The sequence below is a fragment of the Lissotriton helveticus genome, chromosome 6 (genome assembly GCF_964261635.1).
Source record: "Lissotriton helveticus chromosome 6, aLisHel1.1, whole genome shotgun sequence".
NCBI classification, from domain to species: Eukaryota; Metazoa; Chordata; class Amphibia; order Caudata; family Salamandridae; genus Lissotriton; species Lissotriton helveticus.
Window position 1 is genome coordinate 5357647 of NC_136067.1, and position 22626 is coordinate 5380272.

A 22626-nucleotide genomic window follows, 5' to 3' on the forward strand; every position below is an offset into this window, starting at 1 on the left:
AAAACAAAAGCCACAGTTCAAAAAGAAGGTTGCAGGACTAAAGATCAGACAAGCCCAGAATTCCGAGGACTCGGCTGCTGAACAGGGAATGGGCTCTGAGATGCTAGACAGTGCGGCTGAATTAACAATAGCTCGCCAGAACCTGATGAAAATTCCTGGTGACAGCGGACTTGAATGATTATTTCACGGTAGAAACACCTGATACTAGGGTAAGTGTCCCACATAAATTGTATGAAATAACACTCCAAATGGAGGGGACAAATACAGGACAGTTAGTCTCTTTTGGGAGAACCTGACGTTTGGCTATGACATTTTGTTAGCTGAACAAGATTGGCCGACGGCATTCGTTATGGACTGCCCTAGGGGAGAAACTGTAATTTTAGCAGCATTTCCGACCCTGTTCCCAGATAACTAAAATATACATATGCACGGGAGTGGGCACTAGCCCTATCTCCGGCATTATGCAAAAACCATGTTGGATGGGATGAGGATTCAACCCACCATAATATTCCACTAAAAAATTCTCCGACTGCACAGTCAGTATCCAATAAAGCATGAAGCTAAGAAACAGGTCAGGGAGATCTTAGATCGACTTGAATACCAAGGGGTGATTGAAACTTGCACCTCTCAAATGAATAACCCTTTGTTTCCCCTATCAAAACCATTCAGTTTTAGATTAGACATTTAAACACTTGCACTAAGATATTTGCTGTTCATAATGCACACAGTGCCGCATTAATGAATAACATTATGCGGACAAAATACGAAACAACGCTTGATATCTCAAATGGATTTTCCTGCCAGAATATAGCGCTTGAAAGCAGGTATTTAACCCCATTCTTCGTGTTAGTCTCCCAAAGACAATTTTGTCGACTCCCGCAGGGGTATAAGAACAGCCCGGGGTTGTTTTCAGCCAGAGTAACTGAATTACTTCAAAATTTGGATGAAGAGGCATTGTCCTACGTGGATGATATCTATCTAATGGATGATGACCTGGAGGAACACTTGAACAGACTAAAGACCATAATATTGGGATTTGCCTCTGAGGGCTACAAATTTAACTTAAAAAATTCAAAGATAGCCCACCTCAATGTCTTCTTTCTGAGATATGATCTTTCAAGTGAAGGAAAAAGTCTACCTGCTAACTTTTTTTTTTAGAAGTGTGCGCTGATCCAACCCCCAAAATCATAAAAAACTTACAATCAATCCTGGGATTCCTGAACTTTCGCAGAACATACATTTTGGATTACGCAGAAAGAGTAAAACCTTTTTTTTTTTTTATATCTTTTTTATTTTGCATCAAGGGGAGCACAAAAAAAAGAACCATAGTAATCAATATTTGTCTACATACATTTCAACAAGAACAATTAATTAATATTTACAATAAAAAAGATACATAAGTTATAAGCGAAGTAGAGGTCATACAGAAAGAAGAGAGAAAAAAAAAATGTTCTACGATTTAATAAAACCTGAATTTTCCGTTTGACAATGGACACAGGAACACACAGATCTCATTTGTTCATTTGTTCCCTGTAAAGCTGATATGATAGCTTCTAAAGACTTACAGACACGCGTAAATGTACCTAACCCTGTGATCTGTATAGTTGTGGGTCAATCAGGGTACACCTATCTAACATATAATGAAGGTGTGACAGTACCAATAGCATACAAATCACATTTGTACACAAATGCTGAGATGCGCTTTGCATCAACAGAAAAAATTGTAACAGCAGTAAAGACTGCTTTAGTCAGAGAAAAAGCACAGGCTCAAGGGAAGCGTGTAATTGTTGTTACCCCCGTTCCAGCCTGAGAAGCTGCGACAAAGGCAAGCGTTCCCAACGCTAAAGCCTTACATCCAAGATGGATACAATGGGTTAATTCTCTCACTGCAACAGATGTGGAATACAGGTACGACCTAAATTTAAAGACACAAGCATTCCTGCAATATAAACAAGAATATCCAAATGAAATAACGCCTCTAGATCAGTATGAATATATAATTTACACTGATGGTTCCACTCAACCGGCCATAGGGAGTAAACTGCAATACAGCATCACTTGTGCTATCGTTAAAAGGGTGCATGCAGGATGGAAAGTTTCATCTGAGTTGTACAAAAACCCAGTCTCTAGGAGTGTGCACGGCACAGCTGGCAGAATTAAAAGCACTGTTACTGGCACTGGTAAATACAGATCTAGAATTTCCCATACTAATCGTGTGTGATTTCTTTTACTGTGTGCAGTCATACAATAAATATTTACATCACTGGGGACAGAATGGGTTCAAAGATGCAAAAGGTGGCACAATTAAGCACAAAACGCTATGGAAATAGGTAGTGGAGTTGAAAAACGAACTCCCGAGGGCTCACGTGATTTTCATACACTGAGTCATCAACGTGATGGCGTTCACATTAAAGGGAATTAATTGGCTGACGAAGCCGCAAAGGGAGACCATACGCACGGTTTCCGTAGCTGCAATCACTCGTTCAACAACGAGAATAGGCGGTGAGATAATGGTTGCAATTATTGCCACACGCAGTAAATCAGCAGTACCGAAAAGATTTCCACTCAAATATTCCTACAAGTTAGATGCAAACAACATTCTATTTGCTGAAATTCCTGGAGTGGGGGTTAGAGTAATACCAAATATGGATCGTAGGTTAGGATTCATTCTAGCAGCACACAAGGGTATGGGCTCTGCACATGCAGGAGTCACAGTGACTATTTTTCAACTAAAACAGCGCTATTGGTGGTCTGGATTAACAAAGCAAATTAAGGACTATGGGCCATATGTGTCATTCAAAATTGCGATCACAAACGCCAAAATTCTGCGAATTTCGGCGTTTTCGATTTAGCTAACTGGGATGTATGAAAGGAAAACAGCCTTGCAAAATAAGGAATCGCAAAATTTGTGATTCCCTATTTTACAATTGCATTTAAGTAATCACCAATTACGATTCCTTAAATGCAATGTAAGAGGCCCAGAAAAAGTGCAATTTGGCCTTAAGAAATCGCAAATTACCACCAACTTAAAGTTGGTGATAATTTGCGATTTCTTTGAAAAATGCAATTTCAGGGGTGCAAAAGGGTTTCCTTTTGACACCCTGGAAATTGTATTCTCAGTTTGCGATTCTTTAATTAGAATCGCAAATTGAGAATGTCTTCCCATTCATTCGTATGGGCCTCTAAGCCAATAGGAATGAATGGGGAGGTATTCCTTAATTGCGAATTGCAATTTGCAATTCGCAATTAAGGAATATGTAGGATTAGCAAAATTATTAGCAAATCCTACATACATAGCATTTTGCGATTCTCAAATAGCGATTCTCTAAAAATCGCTATTTGAGAATCGCAAAACCAAAGTTTCATACATATGGCCCATTGTCTTGAAATGCAACATCTGTCCGCAGATGAATGGCTCCACCGTAACACGTCTGGTGTAGACACCATTGCTAATATCAGACAAACCACTCACGTGTGTTTATTTGGACCACTGCGGCCCCTTACAAACACATGGGGCTTACAGGTATATCATGGATTCCAGCTCTAGCTTCCTATGGGTGTGGACCCAGCGCTCTGCTGACGCTCAAACTGTTCTAAAAGATTTGCGAGTCTTTATATGGACATACGTAATAGGCACATTACATTCTGACCATGAACCCGCATTTAGCTCTCGGGCGTACAAGGAGGCCATGGGAAGTTTGGGTGTAGTATTGCGGTACTCCTCTCCGTATAATATCAAGGGAAACTCGGTTGTGGAGACGAAAAACCAGAACTTAAAGCAGTATTCAACAGCTAGAGTATTAGGCCTGGGTGGAAATTTGTTAAAACATCTGTATGGCGTTCAAAGGGCGTTGAATAACCAGCCAAGAAGCTCTCTAGGGGGTGTCACTCCTTATGATGTCCTATTTGGAACGAGAATGTGGGTACCTGAACATGATTGTGAAGGCACAGTGGCGGATGAAAAACCTTTTGATATCCATAAACTTTTGGCTGTTTTACAGGATCTAAATGAATCCAGAGCACTACAAAATAATATCCAGGTGAAACGGACTGCCACTGGGGAAGTCAAGTCTGTCACAGCAAGACCTGTCTGGATCCCTAAAGTCGGGGACCTGGTCAGGGAGGAGATAGCTGACAAAAAATAATTTGGGCCGTCATACAGAAAGCCTGTACCTGTCCTGGCAGTTGAAGGAACAAGAACTGTACTTCTGCTGCCTCTTGATGGTAAAAAGGAGAAACAATTTTTCTCAATAAACCTAATCAAACCACACTATGTGGCCGATACTGAGCAGTAGGCTGCGTCGACTCCGGAGCAACAGACACCCTCTTCTTGCAACTATACAAGAAGTTCAAACAGAAAGACTCCTCACGTTTGAAGAGTCACCTGCACGGAATGATGGACTATGCAACAATGCCATGGAACTCCTTCCTCTTGAACTGAAGTTCAAACTCTGAACTTAAATGAAACACAAATTTCAACTTGACCAAATACAGATATCTACATCAACATGCCTCAACAAGAGCAAGCTACAGTTTCTACAAGACCTGTGGAAATACTGCAAATTGATCGAACTGCATCTGGCTATTTCATTGACTCTGATACTTCTTCATTGGATCCAAGTGAACCTGAAATGATGTCACCCCAAAAACCTCACCAACAGCAAACTAAAGATTTTCTGAACATTCTTAAAAAGACTTACCTGGTATCTACCTAGGGTGGATCTCTGGGTATCTAGAGGAATAGTTTTCTTTTCTGGATAGGCTTAGTAACTGTCTTTAGTATGCTTATAAATGGAACTTATCTTCGGGAAAGCTCTGCGGCACAAAAAGTGAATCTGATTCTGAAACCACATCTATCATTACATTGTAAAAAAGAGACCTAACATCAGTGAACATTAAGGCAGTTCCTATACCTGATGGTATAGTGTGGGACAAGGTTGATTATGATATATTTGGCCCGACCGATCTATTAAAAATACTACATTTATTGAAAATTTCATTGAGTGATATCATTATCTCGAGTACATTTTCCGATGATTGGGATTATGAAACTGTAAATAATATGTTGTCTGATTCAGAAAAATCTGCTGCTTTTTCTAATAAATGTTGGAAGACACATCCGACTTTGAAACAATGTATTGCTATCAACATTATAGTCATCATTTTCTGCATAAATCTGCCAACCCCAGAAATGTTTTCACATACCACCCATGTGAACATTGCCAGACACCGCCAAAAATCAGTTCAAAGACATTTGCACAGACATTTCCATATTTTTCAGGGTTTAACACGTCTGTCTCAGCCTCCTATTATTATAAGGTTGAACCAACACCAGCACAGAAAAATATTTTGACAAACACCAAACAGATTTACTCTGCATCCATGGGTCCATGCAGTTATTTTATGGACACACAAGGTAAGATACCTGTACCAGTAAACAAGTGTCCCTACAGTTATTATAGGGACACACACGGTTCCTGTAACAGGGGCCCATGCAGTTATTATACGGACACACAAGGTTACAGTACCTGTACCAGTCCTCAGGGGTTCGTGCAGTTATTATACGGACACACGTTGCTACAGTCAGTCCTTGTGCCAGTAAATCCGTGCAGTTATACGGACACACAAGGTTACAGTACCTGTACCAGTAAACAGGGGTCCGTGCAGTTATTATATGGACACACAAGGTTACAGTACCTTTACCAGTCATCAGGGGTCCCTGCAGTTATTATACGGACACACAAGGTTACAGTACCTGTACCAGTCATCAGGGGTCCCTGCAGTTATTATATGGACACATAAGGTTACAGTACCTGTGCCAGTAAACGGATCCGTACAATTATTATACAAGACACACAAGGTTAGAGTACCTGTGCCTGTGACTTGTCCTCCTGTAGCGCCACGAAGCACACTACGTCACTTCTATGACCCATTCTTGCGTCAGAACGCCCCCCTCTGCATACATTATACCTGGCGTCGGTATAATGTGGCGCAGGTGTTTACAAAGTGACGCATCTACCTAGATGCGTTACTTTGTAAATACTGTGCAACAAGGCACCTTTTTTACACCACTGGTGCGTCACAAAAAGTGACGCACCAGCGCCGTAAAAGTGCTGCAAGGCCTCATAAATGAGGCCCCTAGAGATTAGGAGGCAGATTTACGACTTCTGGCGCATCTCTGCTAATCAGCAGGGATGCGCCAGAAGAGTTGCGACGCATCTGCCCACGCGTGCGCCACCACTGATGCGCTGCATTTACAATGCGTCACACCGTGACGCTCGGATGGGCAGATGCGTGACGCATCTGTGCCTAAAAGTGATGCATTGCTGGAGTTGCGTCACAAGCGCGACGCAGCTCCAGCAATGCTCGGGGGCCCTATCTGTCCAATGCTGCGTCAATCCTTGCGCCTGCTTCAAGCAGGCGCAGGGTTTTGACGCAGCATGGGCTTAATAGTGACTGAGTGAAATCTTGTAGACTGCGACGGATCCCCCCCCTGCGCTGGAACGCCCACATGTGGCGCAGGGCTTTACAAAGTGACGCATCTCCCAGATGCGTCACGTTGTAAATACCCTGCAGCATGGCGCTGACTTTGCGCCGCAGCTGCTTCACTTTTGTGAAAGAGGCGCAAGGGGCTTGTAAATCTGCCCCTTAAGGGGCCTCATTTATGAGCCCATGCGCCACTTTTTTGCCGCGGGTGCGTCACTTATTGTGTCGCACCAGTGCCGTAAAAAAATGCACCTTATTGCGCTATATTTACAAAGTGATGCATCTAGGTAGTTGCGTCACTTTGTAAACCCCTGCGCCACATTATACCTGCGCCAGGTATAATGTATGCAAGGGGGGCGTTTTGACGCAAGAAACGGTCATAGAAGTGACGCAATGAAATCTATGAGATGTCACTGCGTCACTTCTAGGACTCAAATGCGTCAAAATCTTACGCCAGCCTCACAGCAGGCGTAAGACTGATGCAGGCCCTTTCACATGGGACTTGCCCCCTGGGAAAGGGCGCATTGCTGGAGTTGCATCACTTTTGTGACACACTCCAGCAATGCGCCACTTTTGCGCTTACAGATACGTCAGAAATATTGACGTATCTGTAACTCCTTGCGACATGATGCGTCATATTATAAATATGACGCATCATTGGTGTCGCAAGGAGGGCGCAGTGAAAAGTGACGCATCGCTGTTTTCACGCAGCGATGCGTCACTTTTCATAAATGAGGCCCTGTTTTTACCGTTTCTGCGCTCGGCCTCATCTGCCTCAGTACAATGAAGCTCGGGGTTGGCCCTGCACTGCAGTGATCCGCACACAGCTCCTGTGTGGCTCCTGCTAGGGAAGCGCTTTGACGTCGATGGAGGCGTGTCCCATGTTCATACATATCTTTACAGCAGGCACATTCACCCACTGAGCTGTGCTAACACAAGCCCAGGGGCAGCGGATGTGGAGGGGGCGGGGGCGGGGGGAGAAGGGGGCCCCTGGCAGCACGTGCCACCCCTCACTCAGGCACACAGGGCAGGAGGGTGGGGGCACTCAGGGGAGCCCCCACAGACCCGAGGGGGGCCAAGCACTTAGGCCGTGCCCTCTGACCCCACTCAACACAACTTTACTCAAGACAGGGGAGGGGCGGGGTCATCTGAAGCCCCTCGCCCCCATACCGAGGGAGGGCACTGAACCCCTGGAGGCCCCAAAGTGTGCCCTCTGACCCCTCTCAGCACACGTCACTTGGTGTCGGCCTTGGCAGTGGTGGCCTTTGATGTGTTGGGGGTGGGTGTGTGTGTGTGTGTGGGGGGGGGCACCCCTCCCCCCACACCCAGCGAACTCATTCACGGTATCAGAGGCCTGTCTTTGCCACACTGATGCATTCTGGGAATTGTAGTCTCCTCCAGTCAAAAGCTTGTCTTCGCCCTAGAGCCACAAAAACGATTAAAAAAACATCGAAACAACAAAAAAGACACATTCAAACGCTCAAGAATCCGAAAGAAAAGGCAAGAAACAAACATCTATCAAAAGTACAGATAGACATCATACAGAGCCTTATCATGACAACCTAAAGAAATCAATAAAAAAGCGTCTGAAAAAATAGAAACAGTAAAAAGAAGAAGAACCGCCAAGTATCGGAACTAAAGGATCCCAAGCTCTCAAAGTCTGAACATGTTCAGCACTTCTCGCCCTGAGAGCTGATGGACACAACTCACAACAGATAAACTGCGCTTCGAGGCACTATGGGCATTGGTTGATTCATCCGACCTGTGGCCGGATGAACCCGAACAGAACGTTCAAAGTGCAAAGTGCCGGATGTGAAACTGGTTCCATAAAATCTATGTTCATGGTTTGGGTGTGGCTTAGTGGACTAATGCGCCCACTGAGAGGGCCCGCGTTTGACCTCGTGGTCAAGGGTTCAAATCCTGGCGGGTCCACTCGGCCTTTCATCCTTCTGAGGTCGATAACATGCGTACCTTGGGTAACAACAAGCATCTGTTACTCAGCGCCAAGAGGCCCTCCCGCAGTGAGCGTGCGCTTTACAACTACACGTCATTATGTTACGTGATCCAGAATCGATGGTTCCAGCCTTTCTTCGGGTTTAATCTTGAGGCATTGCAGACCCAAGTCATAGAGTGACTATTAGTAAACCAAACTTAGGGGCAGACAGGCAATACAATGATCGCCGCTAAAATGGCGATAATGGGCTTGATAATATGCTCTATGGAATTCCAATCGAAGCCCAGGTTCGATGTGAAGGACACCAATCTCTTTGGACGGTTATTGATCTGATTCCGGAAGTGAAACAAATGTGAGGTGTCCAGATGGGTGAAAAGTCTCTGAACCTGAAGTGACCGGGGGGATGGGGGGGGGTCCATCCCATCTCACCCCATACAGTCTTCGAGAACAGGTCTGGAGAATGTAGTATGGGGGGACAGTGGCATCTTAAGCCCTAAAAGAAGGGGTGCAGCCCTCACTGCATCCCCCCCAAAAGTACCCCAGGTTCATAAAGAGCAGGGAGGCGGGCAGAAGCCTTGGCTGTACCCGCAATCTGCACAAACCTCTCTTACCTCTGGTTTGCAGATTCCCGGGATGGTGTATCCCACACGCCTGCCCCGTATGCACCCAGGGGAAGGCACCTGCTTGTATACAAGGTCATTCATTCTTTTCTAGGTTTATGGCCGAGGTTCCTTGAGAATCTAAAACTTGCCTCTTGCGAGATCTCTTGGTCAAGAACTTGTCCCGTCTCATATCTCATTCACCAAAAGGCCAAGGCAGTTAAAGTTCTGGAGCTTACACATTGGGGTTCCACCCACTTGTCGTTTCTAGAGCTTTTTTTTTTTAGCCCGCAAGTCATAATATATGATTTTTGGTGCTTGACTTTCAATCTAAGATCCCCCATAAATTCATTAAAGGAATCGAGCAGCAATTGCAAACCACTGCGTCATCCGCGTAGAGTTGGCAGCTCCCTACCATTGCTGGATCCTGTCCTGTTTAGGTCTCGCGCCTAGCGTTGCAGTGCGCAACACCTCTCGCACATCGAGAGACCTCTGGTAGGGGTTTTGGAAACAGACCTAGGAATCGCACACGCTTGTGCGTGTGCTTTTCCTTTTGGGCCACGCTATTGGCCTTTGCATGCGTCTTTTTATGAAAGACAGCACGCAATTGGCCAAAGGAGGGCGCATTGCCCCGCCCATGGCCTATTGGTGTCTGTAACGCGCACAGCTGCCATGTGTTTTCAATTATCGTGCCCAGGCACAGGCGCGATCATTGAAACCACATGGCTCCCTGTGGCGCACGCGCACGTGCACCACTCGCGGGCCTGTTTGTTTTTTTCCATAGCGATCGCTTTCACTTTCGCGATTGCTTTTACTGCCGCTTGTTACCATTGGATGAGAAAATGTTGCCGGCTGCATCTGCGTTAGAACTGTGATTTTCGCAAGGATAACCGTCCCATTTCTTAAAATTATTTCCCTACAAACTATTAAGGAGAAACTCCAATTTCCAAAATGTGTGCTAAAGCCACACAGAAACCAGGAGTGAGCCGGATGAAGCTGCACGTTGCACAATTGACTGACTGAAATATTTTTAAAGCGCTCTTCTGCCGAGGCGTCTTGGCGCTATAGCACAGAAGAAGTTCCAGAGCTGAGTTAGGGCATGGAGAAAAGCCAGGTTTTTAATGCCTTCCTGAAACTCACTTTAGACTTGTCAGACCGCAGCGCAAAGGGCAGAGAATTCCATAATTTGGAGGCCTGATGGGAGAAGAATTTCCCACCCCAACGGGCTCTCCGTATTCTGGGCAGGCACACCAGGTCTTGGCTGGCTGACCTTAATGTGCGCTGCGGGGTGTAGCGAGGAAAAAGTTTGGCAAAATCGGTGGGCCCTTTCCCATATTGGGATTTGTGAACCAGGCAAAGGGCCTTGAATTGTATTCTAAGCCTAACAGGGAGCCAGTGGAGTTCACGTATGGCTTTGGATGTAGGGTGACGTTTTGGCAAATTCAATAGGACTCTAGCTGCTGCGTTTTGAATTGCCTGTAGTTTTGCCAACTGTTTTCCCCCGTGCCCAAATAGAGTGTATTACAATAATCCACTCGTGACATTATGAGGGCTCCCATCACCGTCTTCCTTAAGGTAAGCGGGATGTACGGTAGGATTTTTCTGAGCACCTTAATGGTGTAAAAACAGGCTGATGTTACCTGGTTAATTTGTGCCGTACAGGAAAGGTCTTTGTCGAGCATGAAGCCAAGATTTCTAACCTTATCCGCTGGAACAGGACAAGTGCCAGCCTTCGGAGGCCACCAGAGGTGGTTCCAGATAGATGGTTTCTGGCTGAACTCTATTACCTCCGTCTTTTCTGTGTTCAATTTTAAAAAGTTTTGGCACATTCCATTTTTAACATCCAGGAGACAGTTCTTGAAGCGTTCTGCTGTGGCTTCCACCGACTGAGAAAGTGACACCACAATTTGTGTGTCGTCGGCGTACGACACTAGGTACATACCGTGAGATTTTATTAATGCCGCAAGAGGTGTCACGTACAGGTTGAACAGTGTCGGCGATAGGGCTGAGCCTTGGGGTACACCCTCCGGGAGGGAAAATTAATTGGATTGGAAACCTCCCCAGTGGACTTGTTGGATTCGAGCATCTAGGAAGGACGTCAAAAGAGTTAGAGCAGTGTCTGTAATTCCTAGGGCTCTCAGCCTGTTCAGTAGGACCTCATGATTCACGGTGTCGAACGCCGCTGTTAAGTCCAATAGGATCAGGGCCGTTCTACCACCCTCGTCCATTGTCCTGCGGATATCCTCAGTCACCATAATTAAGGCGGATTCTGTTGAATGGCAAGGCGGAAACCCATGTTGTGAAGGGTCTAGTAAGTTGTTATGATCTGTGTGCCTCATTAACTCTTGATTCATAGCTTTTTCCAGAATCTTAGCTGGTAAAGGTAGGCAAGATATCGGCCGATAATGCTTTGGTTCCGTCGGATCCAAGGTGTCTTTTTTGAGGATAGACCTAATGCAGGCTTTCTTCCAACTGCAAGGAAATTTTCCCGAGCTGATGACCTCATTTAGCAGAAGGGTCAGAACTGTACTTATTGTCTCGGGAATCATGTGCAGTATACAGGGAGGGCAACGGTCCAGAGGTGACCCCGATTTCATCTGCATAAGTAGATTACTGACCTGTGTCTCTTCCAAGAGTCGGTAGTGAGAGTAATTAGTGACAGCAAGTGTACTGCTTTCTTGATGAGTAGCAGATGTGCTTATTACTAAAGTGTGAAGTTCATCGTAAACCATCTGAACCTTTTGTTGAAAAAAAGTTGCCATCGTGTCAACAAAGTTCTGGTCAGGTACAAAGATGGTGTCACGGGGACTCTTTGCCAGAAGGGCGACCGTTTTAAATAATTCCCCGGGGGAATTGGAGGCTTCTTGAATTTTCTTTGTAAAGAAGGCCGATTTGGCCTGAGCTATCTTTAGCTTGTATTCGTGTAAGACTTTGGTATATTCTACCCTGTTATGATGACTGTAGTCCGTGCGCCAGATTCGCTCATAGCGTCGGCATTTGAGTTTTATTAGTTTTACGTCGGCGGTATACCATTGGGCGGTGGCTGACCGTCTTCTTGTTTTTTTAAATTCCACTGGGGCCAGCTCATCCATTGCATGGCTGATCCAATTGTGGAAATGAGTCGCCCCAGTTTCACTGTTGTAGGTTGCAGGTAATGGGGGGTCCCTGGATAGAATATTGGCTAATTGGTGAGGGTCAAGCTTCTTCCGGGGGCGTATTTTTTCAGGCAACAAAAGATCTCTGCGCCAGATGGTAGAGAGATTTGTTTGCAGATCGAAAAGGATAGCCGCATGGTCGGACCAGGGGACAGGTAAGACCGAAGTTACTTTTATGTGATCATTGCTGGTAAAGATCCCGTCAAGGGTGTGGCCAGCTTCATGTGTGGGTTTCGAAACTATTTGGTTCATCCCAAAGCTAAGAAGATTATCGATTAACGTGGCTGCTTCTGAATCATTGTTTTCCTCAAGGTGGATATTAAAATCACCCAGGATTGTGTAGGTGATTGAATCTAAAATAGATTCCAAGAAAGTATGAAGTGCTTTGGTGAAAGGGGCTCTAGGACCTGGGGGCCTGTACAGTAGTAGGCCAGAGAGCACCATTTGATTTCTATCTTTAACGTTAAAGCTCATAGCTTCAGCCTCCAGATGTAACTGAGGGAGAGTGAATATTGTGAGGTAGGACCTGTGAATTATCGCAATTCCACCTCCTATTGAGCCCGTCCTGTTAACATGTGCTACAGAGTAGCCTTCGGAGACTGCTATGTTCCAGTCAGGCCCTGAAGTTTCAGACGCCCAAGTTTCTGTAAGAAACACTAAATCAGCGTCATGATCCGTGATGAATGCTTCGATCTCATATTTATGTTTAGACATGGATCTTGTATTTATAAGGATGTTATTTAAGGTTTTTTTTCTGCTGTCAAGGTGGCCTGCCATACACGCATGTTTAATCGTGGGCAGCGGATAGTTATTTGCAGTTTTAAGCTTGCTCTTATCCATGTGCAAGTTCTGCTACCTGTGGGGAAGAGTCAAAGGTGCTCTAAGAATCCGATACCCGCAAGAGGTGCAGTTAGAGGCATTAATGATGCCATTTTTATATAACATGGTGTGATGTTTACAGGTTTTTGGCTCTAGTCGAAGTAGTTCATCTTTAGAATACCTGTTTAAGGCAAAATGGAAATGGGTTTGGGCGCTGGGCGTGGCTCCGGCGCGGACGGGCGCAGACGGGCTTGCCTTAGGCGCGTCCGCTGCACGTTCTACTGAGCAAATGGCTTAATAGGCTGTGCCCGGATGTCGAGAGAGCTAGAGCGCGTCCACAGCAGTCCCGCCCCGTCCTAAGATGGCGGCTGTGTGGGAGGCCCGAGAATACCCAAGTTTTCCCTCCGCAACAAACGGGACTTCCCGCGGCGGAACAGGGAATAGGGTATGAGGTAGGGGAAACAACCTTTACAACGCAACTTTTACAACGAACTACCATTACAACGAATTTTTTACAACGCAAAAACTTTTACAACGCATACCATTACAACGCAGGATTTTACAACGCAAGTACCTTTACAACGCATACCATTACAACGTAAGTATTGGTAAGTATATAATTATTTTTAAAATATATGTTTGGGTTTTTGGGTAAAGGGGTATTTTTAGGGTTCAGGGTCAGTTTTCAGTTTTTGGGTAAAGGGGTATTTTTAGGGTTCAGGGTCAGTTTTCAGTTTTTGGGTAAAGGGGTATTTTTAGGGTTCAGGGTCAGTTTTCAGTTTTTGGGTAAAGGGGTATTTTTAGGGTTCAGGGTCAGTTTTCAGTTTTTGAGTAAAGGGGTATTTTTAGGGTTCAGGGTCAGTTTTCAGTTTTTGGGTAAAGGGGTATTTTTAGGGTTCAGGGTCAGTTTTCAGTTTTTGGGTAAAGGGGTATTTTTAGGGTTCAGGGTCAGTTTTCAGTTTTTGGGTAAAGGGGTATTTTTAGGGTTCAGGGTCAGTTTTCAGTTTTTGGGTAAAGGGGTATTTTTAGGGTTCAGGGTCAGTTTTCAGTTTTTGGGTAAAGGGGTATTTTTAGGGTTCAGGGTCAGTTTTCAGTTTTTGAGTAAAGGGGTATTTTTAGGGTTCAGGGTCAGTTTCCAGTTTTTGGGTAAAGGGGTATTTTTAGGGTTCAGGGTCAGTTTTTGGGTAAAGGGGTATTTTTAGGGTTCAGGGTCAGTTTTCAGTTTTTGGGTAAAGGGGTATTTTTAGGGTTCAGGGACAGTTTGGGGTTTTTGGGTAAAGGGGTATTTTTAGGGTTCAGGGACAGTTTGGGGTTTTTGGGGTACAGGGTTAATTTGTCAAAATAAAATAAAATTATATTTAAATTAAATTAATTAAATGTAATTAAATATAAATTAATTATATTTTAATAATTTAAATTAATTTAAATTAAAAAAAATATTTTTAGGGTTCAGGGTCAGTTTTGGTTTTTTGGGGTACAGGGTTAATTTGTAAAAATAAATTAAAATTATATTTAAATTATATTTAAATTAAATTAATTAAATAAAATTAAATAAAATTTAATTATATTTTAATAATTAAAAATAATTTATATTAAAAAAAATATTATATACTTACCAATATTTACGTTGTAATGGTATGCGTTGTAAAGGTACTTGCGTTGTAAAATCTTGCGTTGTAATGGTATGCGTTGTAAAAGTTTTTGCGTTGTAAAAAATTCGTTGTAATGGTAGGCGTTGTAAAAGTATGCGTTGTAACGTCATACATCCATGGCAGGTACAGACAATTATTTAGTCAATTGTGCAAATTACATCAGCAATGTTAAAATATTTTCAGCTATTACATTAAAAACGTCGTAATCACACTTTCAAAGTGCAACAGTATTACTCTCCGCAGCAGCCAAGATCCGTGTCTAGGGCCGTAGCAAGTCAGTTCCGTGCGCTAGCACTCTGTGCTTGCTCTGTGATTCCCGAAGCACATGGTCCAGCTACCACGCATGCCCCTGGCCACCACTGTACTCCACCTTGTTGTACTATGACTGGAAGAGCTGGTTTGCACCCTGAAGTGATACTGCCGGTTCCTTTACTGCTTTGTATTAATTCTGGCTGATTCACCGTAGGGCGGGAGAGCAGCACGATTTGAAGAGTGCCTCAGAAACAGTCTTTTGAACACTGGTCAGAGACAGAACAGGCTTCATTTGTTGTACAGTGAGTTGCATGCATTATCACTTCCTAGTACCTACATTTGCAGTACTTCTTTACCTGTGGTTGCGCTGTACACCTCGCCGCCCGGTTGTGAGACCAAACTCTGTCATCCCTTAGTTTTACAGTTGTCTTTCTGTCTGTTCCCGCAGGGGCTGCTGCTAAAACAGGGTTTCCATGCCCGCTTCCCTGCTCTTTATTTCCCACGTGGGAGAGTGCATGTTGACTCCTGATCCCCCCATTCTCTCGTGTTGAAATAATTCCATTTCTTTTTGAACAGCCATATGTAAACTCAGGCTTTTAATTACAATTGGACGTTATGCATGCAGTAGGAAGTTATACTATCATCTTGCCCCCAATGTCCCTGTCACAAACGTCATTTTAGCTGGATTTCTGCCGTCCCGTCATAAATGTAATGTCATTATTACTAGTCTTATCAGCAGCCCACACCGAGGGCATTGTGACTGCAGGTGCACTTGTCTCATAAGGTGCGCCTTAGGAGTACGTTCTAATGACTGCTTTTTTCTTTCAACATCAGATGAGAGTAACTCGGGGCATATTATCAAGGCGGGCGATATGAGATTTTCGGCCGATAAGTGGCGATAATTCTATCGCCCTATCATGTTGTGAACGGATCTAGGACCCTATTTAAATATTCCTGTTTCATGCCCTTATGTGGTTATAACAAATCATATCCTTATAAAGGCATAAGAATCATATCCATATTTAGTCATAGCCAATGCAGTCCACATACGGCAAGGCTACTCCCATAGACTCCTAGAAAGTACAACGCGTTCTTTAAACAAACCAAGCCTCCAGCAGCCCGGGAATTCCCCCTGCTTTTGTTTTGATTTGTCCAAGAACTCCAGGAGTCCTGAAAGAACTGCGAGTTCTTAGTGAAGTCTTATGTCCAACCTTACGTCAAACTCTGCACCTTTCAGGTATAAATATACCAGCATCTGCCTTAAGCAAGCACACAGTGGTTTGGAGCAGATCGGCTATCTACTTGCCGGACGCCCTGCTGTAGCGAGTGCCGAAGGAAGCCGACCCTCCCATTGACCCACTGAGAGAGACGCTGTCTTTTCCCCTGCCGAGAAATCCAGCCCCAGTATTTCCAGTCACCCTTGTGGGTTTCTGGGAGATCGAGTCCTGAGAATGAGAAACAAGACCTCCTTCATTCTATCACCAAGGTACGGAGCTGATTAGATCCTTAGAGAATTCTTGATTCAGATTCTTGGCAAAAACTAACTTAACTAAAACTGCAGCTCACTTACTCTGTCCCATGTACTAGGCTTAGGTTAGGTACACCGGGGTAGGCGTATCTTAGAAGCACCAGTTGAGTGCGTTTAGTCAATGATTTTATGTATGTATATATTTTATCTATTTTAAACACGGTATGGCTTAGAAACTGTACCATGCTTTTACAGTATTATTTCATAATACTCCTTTTACTGTACGCACTTTACTTTATGACAAGTATTGCAATTGTGGCAACTCACTTCTCTTGCATGAGAAAGAAGACTGTTCAATAAAAACCCACTTTTATTGAAAACGCCTGTCTCTATTTCTCTGCACTCCTGGTGAAACTAAGCATGCACGATTGACTGAGTGAAATAGCTGTCTAATGTTTTCACACAACTCTGGAGATATACTCCTTGTTCTGGAGGGAGCAAAGTTGTCATGTTTATGCGGTTGTCAGAAACGAATCCCTTCTTGTCTATTCAGGGAAGTTAACACCTCCTTGTTTACTCGAGAAAGTTTCTAGTGACCTCTGAGCTAGCTGGCATTCATAATTAAGTCTAACATATTCAATAGAGACCTAGTCGACCTCAGTCCTACGTCTAAACTATCGTTTATGTTATTCCAATGCGCAGAGCCGATTGGGAATATAGGAACTACACTACATGGCGCCCAACGTTTGGTAAGGGGATAATCTAACGCTAGATACTAGAGTAACTCAGTCGTGCTTTTCACACAGACCCCTTTTTCCCGTAAAAACTCCAATAGACGTCTGGAGTGGGTGAAAGGGTAATATCCGCCAGAACTTACTAGGATGAGAACCCTATGTATTAGTTCTTGGTTTAGTCAACGTTGAAGGATACAGTGTTTCAAAATATTGTGCACCTAATCTTTGTTTCCTTGAAACTTGCTCTGCAAAATAAAAGAACTTTCTGTCAAAAAACATGGTAGAAAGGGACGACGAAAGGGAGAGAGCTAGAATAGCAGCTCAACTTTTAGCGGATGACACAAGTCTCCAAAATGAAGCCCCGAATGCTATACTCATCCAAGTTAATGTAAGGAAAACAATAACTATAAAACTTGTAGAAAATGGACTATCATCAAGAGGTGGTACAGTCATATTTGTGGTAGAAGCCCATGAATATCGGCAGACAGAGGTATTCTAATGATGGATACATTTTCCTGAAGCAAATCCAATAACACACGATTTCCACTATTACAAAATAGAGAAATCTCCAGAGGAATACGCCCCTTTCGAGGACGTTGAAATTCCACTAACATACCAAGAGCACCTGCTCTGGTTTAATGGCGCCCTAAAACATCAAAATCACATTACCAGGCTCGGTCCACTAGGTAGACCAGGAGCCACATGGCCGGTTCTAGCCAGCTACACACCACATCCCGACATTGAAAAGATGTCAGACCGGGAACTTTTAATTCAGCTAAAACAACTAATTAAAATACATAGACAATTGGTCCAATATGTCATGCGGACTGCAACAGTCCAACCAGCAATACAAATTCCACAACACACCCCTCACCAGGGGAATACAAATAAAATCAAGTTCAAGTTCAAGTTCAAGTTTAATCTTTATTTCGTTGACTTGCAACATAAAAGATACAATAAAATATGACAAAACATGATAAATTCACCACATATAGAACTTACAATTCATTTTGGATGAGTACCCTATTATAAAATTTACATTTCATCATATTTGGACACACAAGATTACGAGATTATGTTTGGCACAGAGAATGAATAAATATGTTAAAATGTTTGAAAATCAAATAAAAAACGTTAAAGTAATTATAACAACCGGAAATTTTGAGAAGACACAAATAACTAGACACAATTCACAATTTGTAAGATTTCAGGATGGCAGTTTTTCCTTATTTAAAATGAAAGGTTTAGTTTCCGTCTAATATAATAAACGGCCAATAGAAATTTACTGATTCCAAACACAAATACTTGGCTGGTGTCCGTACTTAGGATCCTACCAGCTTCCCTGTGGGAGATAGAACCAATATTACAGCACAAGGGGACTATCCATCTTTTCCTTGCCTTAACATAGCCAGGGCAGAAAAACAATATATGATAAATATCCTCCCTTTGATTATTGGTGCATAAACTGCAATAGTCATTATCTGTTTTCCCCCATCTTTTCTCTGTTGCCTTGGACCTCAACGTTCCATATCTGAATTTTATATACAGAGATTTGGCCAATGGTGGCTCGATTTCATCAAGAAATTGTTCGAAAGATGCCTCATTTTTTACCATAAGGAATTTTTCTGTAAGAGGACCGTGTGTTCTTGTATACACGGAATCGTGGCTCACATATGACCAAAAAGACAGTTTGAGTATTTTCTTAGAAACTGAGTTTAAAGATCCAGGCTCGTTCCAAAAGTGTGTTAATCCGAGCTTCATTAACCAGGTTTTAACATGCTTAAACCAAAAATTTTTCCTGTCGCTATCGAGCTCAAGGACTTCCTTCAAGCCGTTTTTGTAGTCAGATAGTTCAATAGTTGTCCATAGTCTAACCCACAACAATACTGGTCTCAATATTGCATGATGGTTTGTGTGTTTGATATTTAGATCAAGATATAAGGGTATCAGTGGGGTATTGATGGGAACTTTTAAAAGGCCCCTAATAAATTTGTTCTCGAGTGCTTCAAAGGTTCTCTTACACACTGGCCCCCAAATTTCTGCCCCATACAGTGAGGCTGATTGAACCTTGTATCTAAAAAGCTCTACTGCTGGGGTGACCGCCTTATTCACACTTTTGTTGTGTCTCTGCAATATTGGGAAACAGTTTTGTTTGAACACCAGTTTTAATTTCTCTAGTTGAGGGCCCCATCCCATTAAAGAATCTATCAGGACTCCCAGATATGTAAAACTGTGTTCGTAATCTATTTTTTGTCCGTTTAACATTAGATTCCTTTTAAAAGTTTTGTGCGGGTTTAGTGCCATATATTTTGTTTTTTTATATTAATTTCTAGTCCTTTTAAGGTGCAGTACTGTTGGAACCTGTCTAAGAGGGTCTGTAGGCCGCGTGGTGTTTGCGAGATTAAAATTGTGTCATCCGCGAAAAGGAGGGACGCAACACGTTCCCCTCCCAATCGGGGCGAATCATTATCACAATTTTCCATATAGGCTGCAATATCGTTTACATAGAGGGAGAAAAGTGTGGGGGCCAGTACGCATCCCTGTCGTACTCCCCGTTTTATGGGGATTGGGTCTGTAAGTTCCCCATTTGGCCCCACCTAACCTTGGCATAATTCTCTTGGTGCAAGCCCATCACAAGTTTTAACAATTCGCCTGGCAGCCCTTGCCTATTCAGGGTTTTCCAAAGTAGATCGCGAGGAATTAGGTCAAATGCTGCTCGCAGATCTACGAAGGTCACATACAAGTGACCTTTGCGGATAATAACGTATTTCCAGTACAAGCAGCATAGCCTAAATACCTGGTCTATAGTACCTGTTTTATTCCTAAACCCCGCCTGATATTTGCATAAAACTGACTCGTCCTCCAACCATGAATTTATCCGATTTAAAATGTGTCTAGCATAGATCTTCTGTGTTATGTCTAAAAGACTAATGGGGCGGTAATTGGCTGGGTCGCCACGATCCCCTTTTTTAAAAATAGTAATAATTTCTGCGCCATTCCATGTGTCCGGAATATGGTCGGTAGCCGCAACTATGTTAAATAGATGGTTCAGGTAGGGTGCCCAAACATCAACGTTAGACAAATAGAGGTCCCCCGGAATTTTATCTAGGCCAGGCGCCTTCTCTTTCTTTACCGTGGCAATCGCTGTCTCTGTTTCATGTATATTAAACACTACCGGGTGGGCGTTAGCTGGCATTGTGACAGTGAGTACGTCTGTTGCAGCAACATCAATTGGTGTTTTGGCTGCATATAGTAATGTGAAATGTTTGACCCAAGTATCCTCATCTAAATAGACCTCCCTAGTACCTGTCTCGCGATTGTTTTCCTTAGCTGCTAATTCCCAAAATTGTCTCTGGTCCTTGTTTTTAGCGGCTGTTAGCATACTGAGCCATATTTCCTCATCCCAGGAGGATTTCGCTCTTACTAATATTTTGTTATAAGCCTTTCTTTTAACTCTAATTTCTAGTGGACCTTCCCTTTTAACAGCATTGATCAGGGCAGTTTTGGCAAGACGGCATTCCCTGTTATACCAAGGTTTGCCTGTAGCTTTTCCATTAGTCATACCTGCACCTTTTTATGGAATTTTTGTAAGGAGTTCTAATAGTTTGCTGAAAAGGGATTTATGCAATTTAATAAATTCTTTGGGGTCGCAGCTATAGGGACAGTATGAGTTTAGGGTGTCTGCAAAGGTACAGTATATATTGGCCAATAGATCCTCTTTATCCAATACATAGGCCCATTTAACCGCCCTGCGATTGTTACTAAGAACAATGTTATCTTTTATAGATGAGGGTGCTTGGCTATGGCCTCCCTCCGTGGCTCCCAACCCCTTTAACATGCTATGTTGGAAGCTCGTTTCCAGAGGGAAGTGATCACTTTCATATCTCTCTTTGACTTTTAAGTCTTCTGTAAATGGCCATAGGTCTAGAGAGACTATAACATAGTCTAGTTTGCTTTCATACTCACGTCTCTTAAAAGTAGGGGCTTTCGGGCTGTCAGATGGCATACGCCCGTTACATGCTCTCAACCCATGAGAAGTCAGCAACCTTGTGATCTGCAGAGCCAATGCAGTACCAGCCACCGTTCTATTTTCATTCAGGGCTGGTATTCCATTGGCGGTGTCCTCGTCTTCAAACAGATGGACTATGTCTGTGATTGGTTCGAAATTACAGTTCAAATCCCCGCATAAGATAATGCTTGCGCCTATTTTTAATGAATCCATAAGTGACTCTAGCTTCCGTATGCATGATGATTCCTTGTGGGAAGACTGGGGGCTGTTGTACACATTAAAAAGGTAAATCACCCTATTGTCCGCTGTAGTTACTTCCAGACCAAGAATGTCTGGAGAATCAGTGTTAAGCATTTTTATGCCTATTTTGATGGAAACACTAATCCATATTAGCAGACCTCCAGATGCGCGACCTCTTATTGAAGGCACAGCCTCTATTTGATAAGTTTTATAGCCAACCCTATGCATCTGTACTGTGGCCCATGTTTCCTGTAACACACCAATATCAAAAGTGTTCATGTATTCGTTCCAATTGGGATCACATAATTTCGCGCGCACCCCTGCTATATTCCATGAAACAAGTGTAAGCAAGGGGGGTCCCTCGTTGGAACCATGAAACGCTCCAGGTGAGACAACAGACAACCTACTATTGACTTCATCATTGCCTGAAACAACAGCGCATGAGCCCATCATGGAACCACTAGTCCCTTTTCCTTCATTGTATCTCGCTATACATGAAACATTTTCATTTCCCCTGACGACATCTCTACTTTCCAGCCTTATGGCTGGTGTAAGCAATGGGGATCCCTCTTTTTATCCCAGGAGACACTGCGGGTGAAACAACAGGCAGACTACTATTCGCATCATCACATATTACAACTGTACATAGCCCTATCTTAAAACGACTAGTTCCTTTTTCTTCGTAAAACCCCATGGAGCATAGGACATTTTCAATCCCCCCAACCTCCTCTGTGCTCTTTAAGCATCAATCACATTCCTCCAAGCCACTAAATGCCTCAAACCTATTTGATAACTCTAGGGGAGTAAATGGCATCAAATGAGTCATGTTTCCATTTTCTCCTGTATTGCGGCTTATCGGTATAGTGTTCCACCCGTGCATCGCAGGAGTTGGAGCTAGTTGGTGCATGTATGCGGGGTTCCTGGCAGTCTCCATGTTAAAAAAGTGGTTGGTGAAGTGGATGTTATTGGTTAAATGTTGAGGGGGGAATACTGTGGATCTTGGGTAGAAATAGGTCAAGGGACGGGGTACAATACAATTATTTTCATTGCCAAAAGGCCAATTCAGAATGTATTGAACTGCTTTTCTATCCCTGAAATTTACAACTACAATATCACCCCCTATATCCTTTGTTCTTCCACCCAGCCAAGACAAGCGACGAACATGGACTATTTCGCCATTTACCTGGTTAGTTTTGGGTCTATATAATGATAGCCAGTGCATTATTTTGTTTTTTAATTGAGAATAACCTTCCCGTTT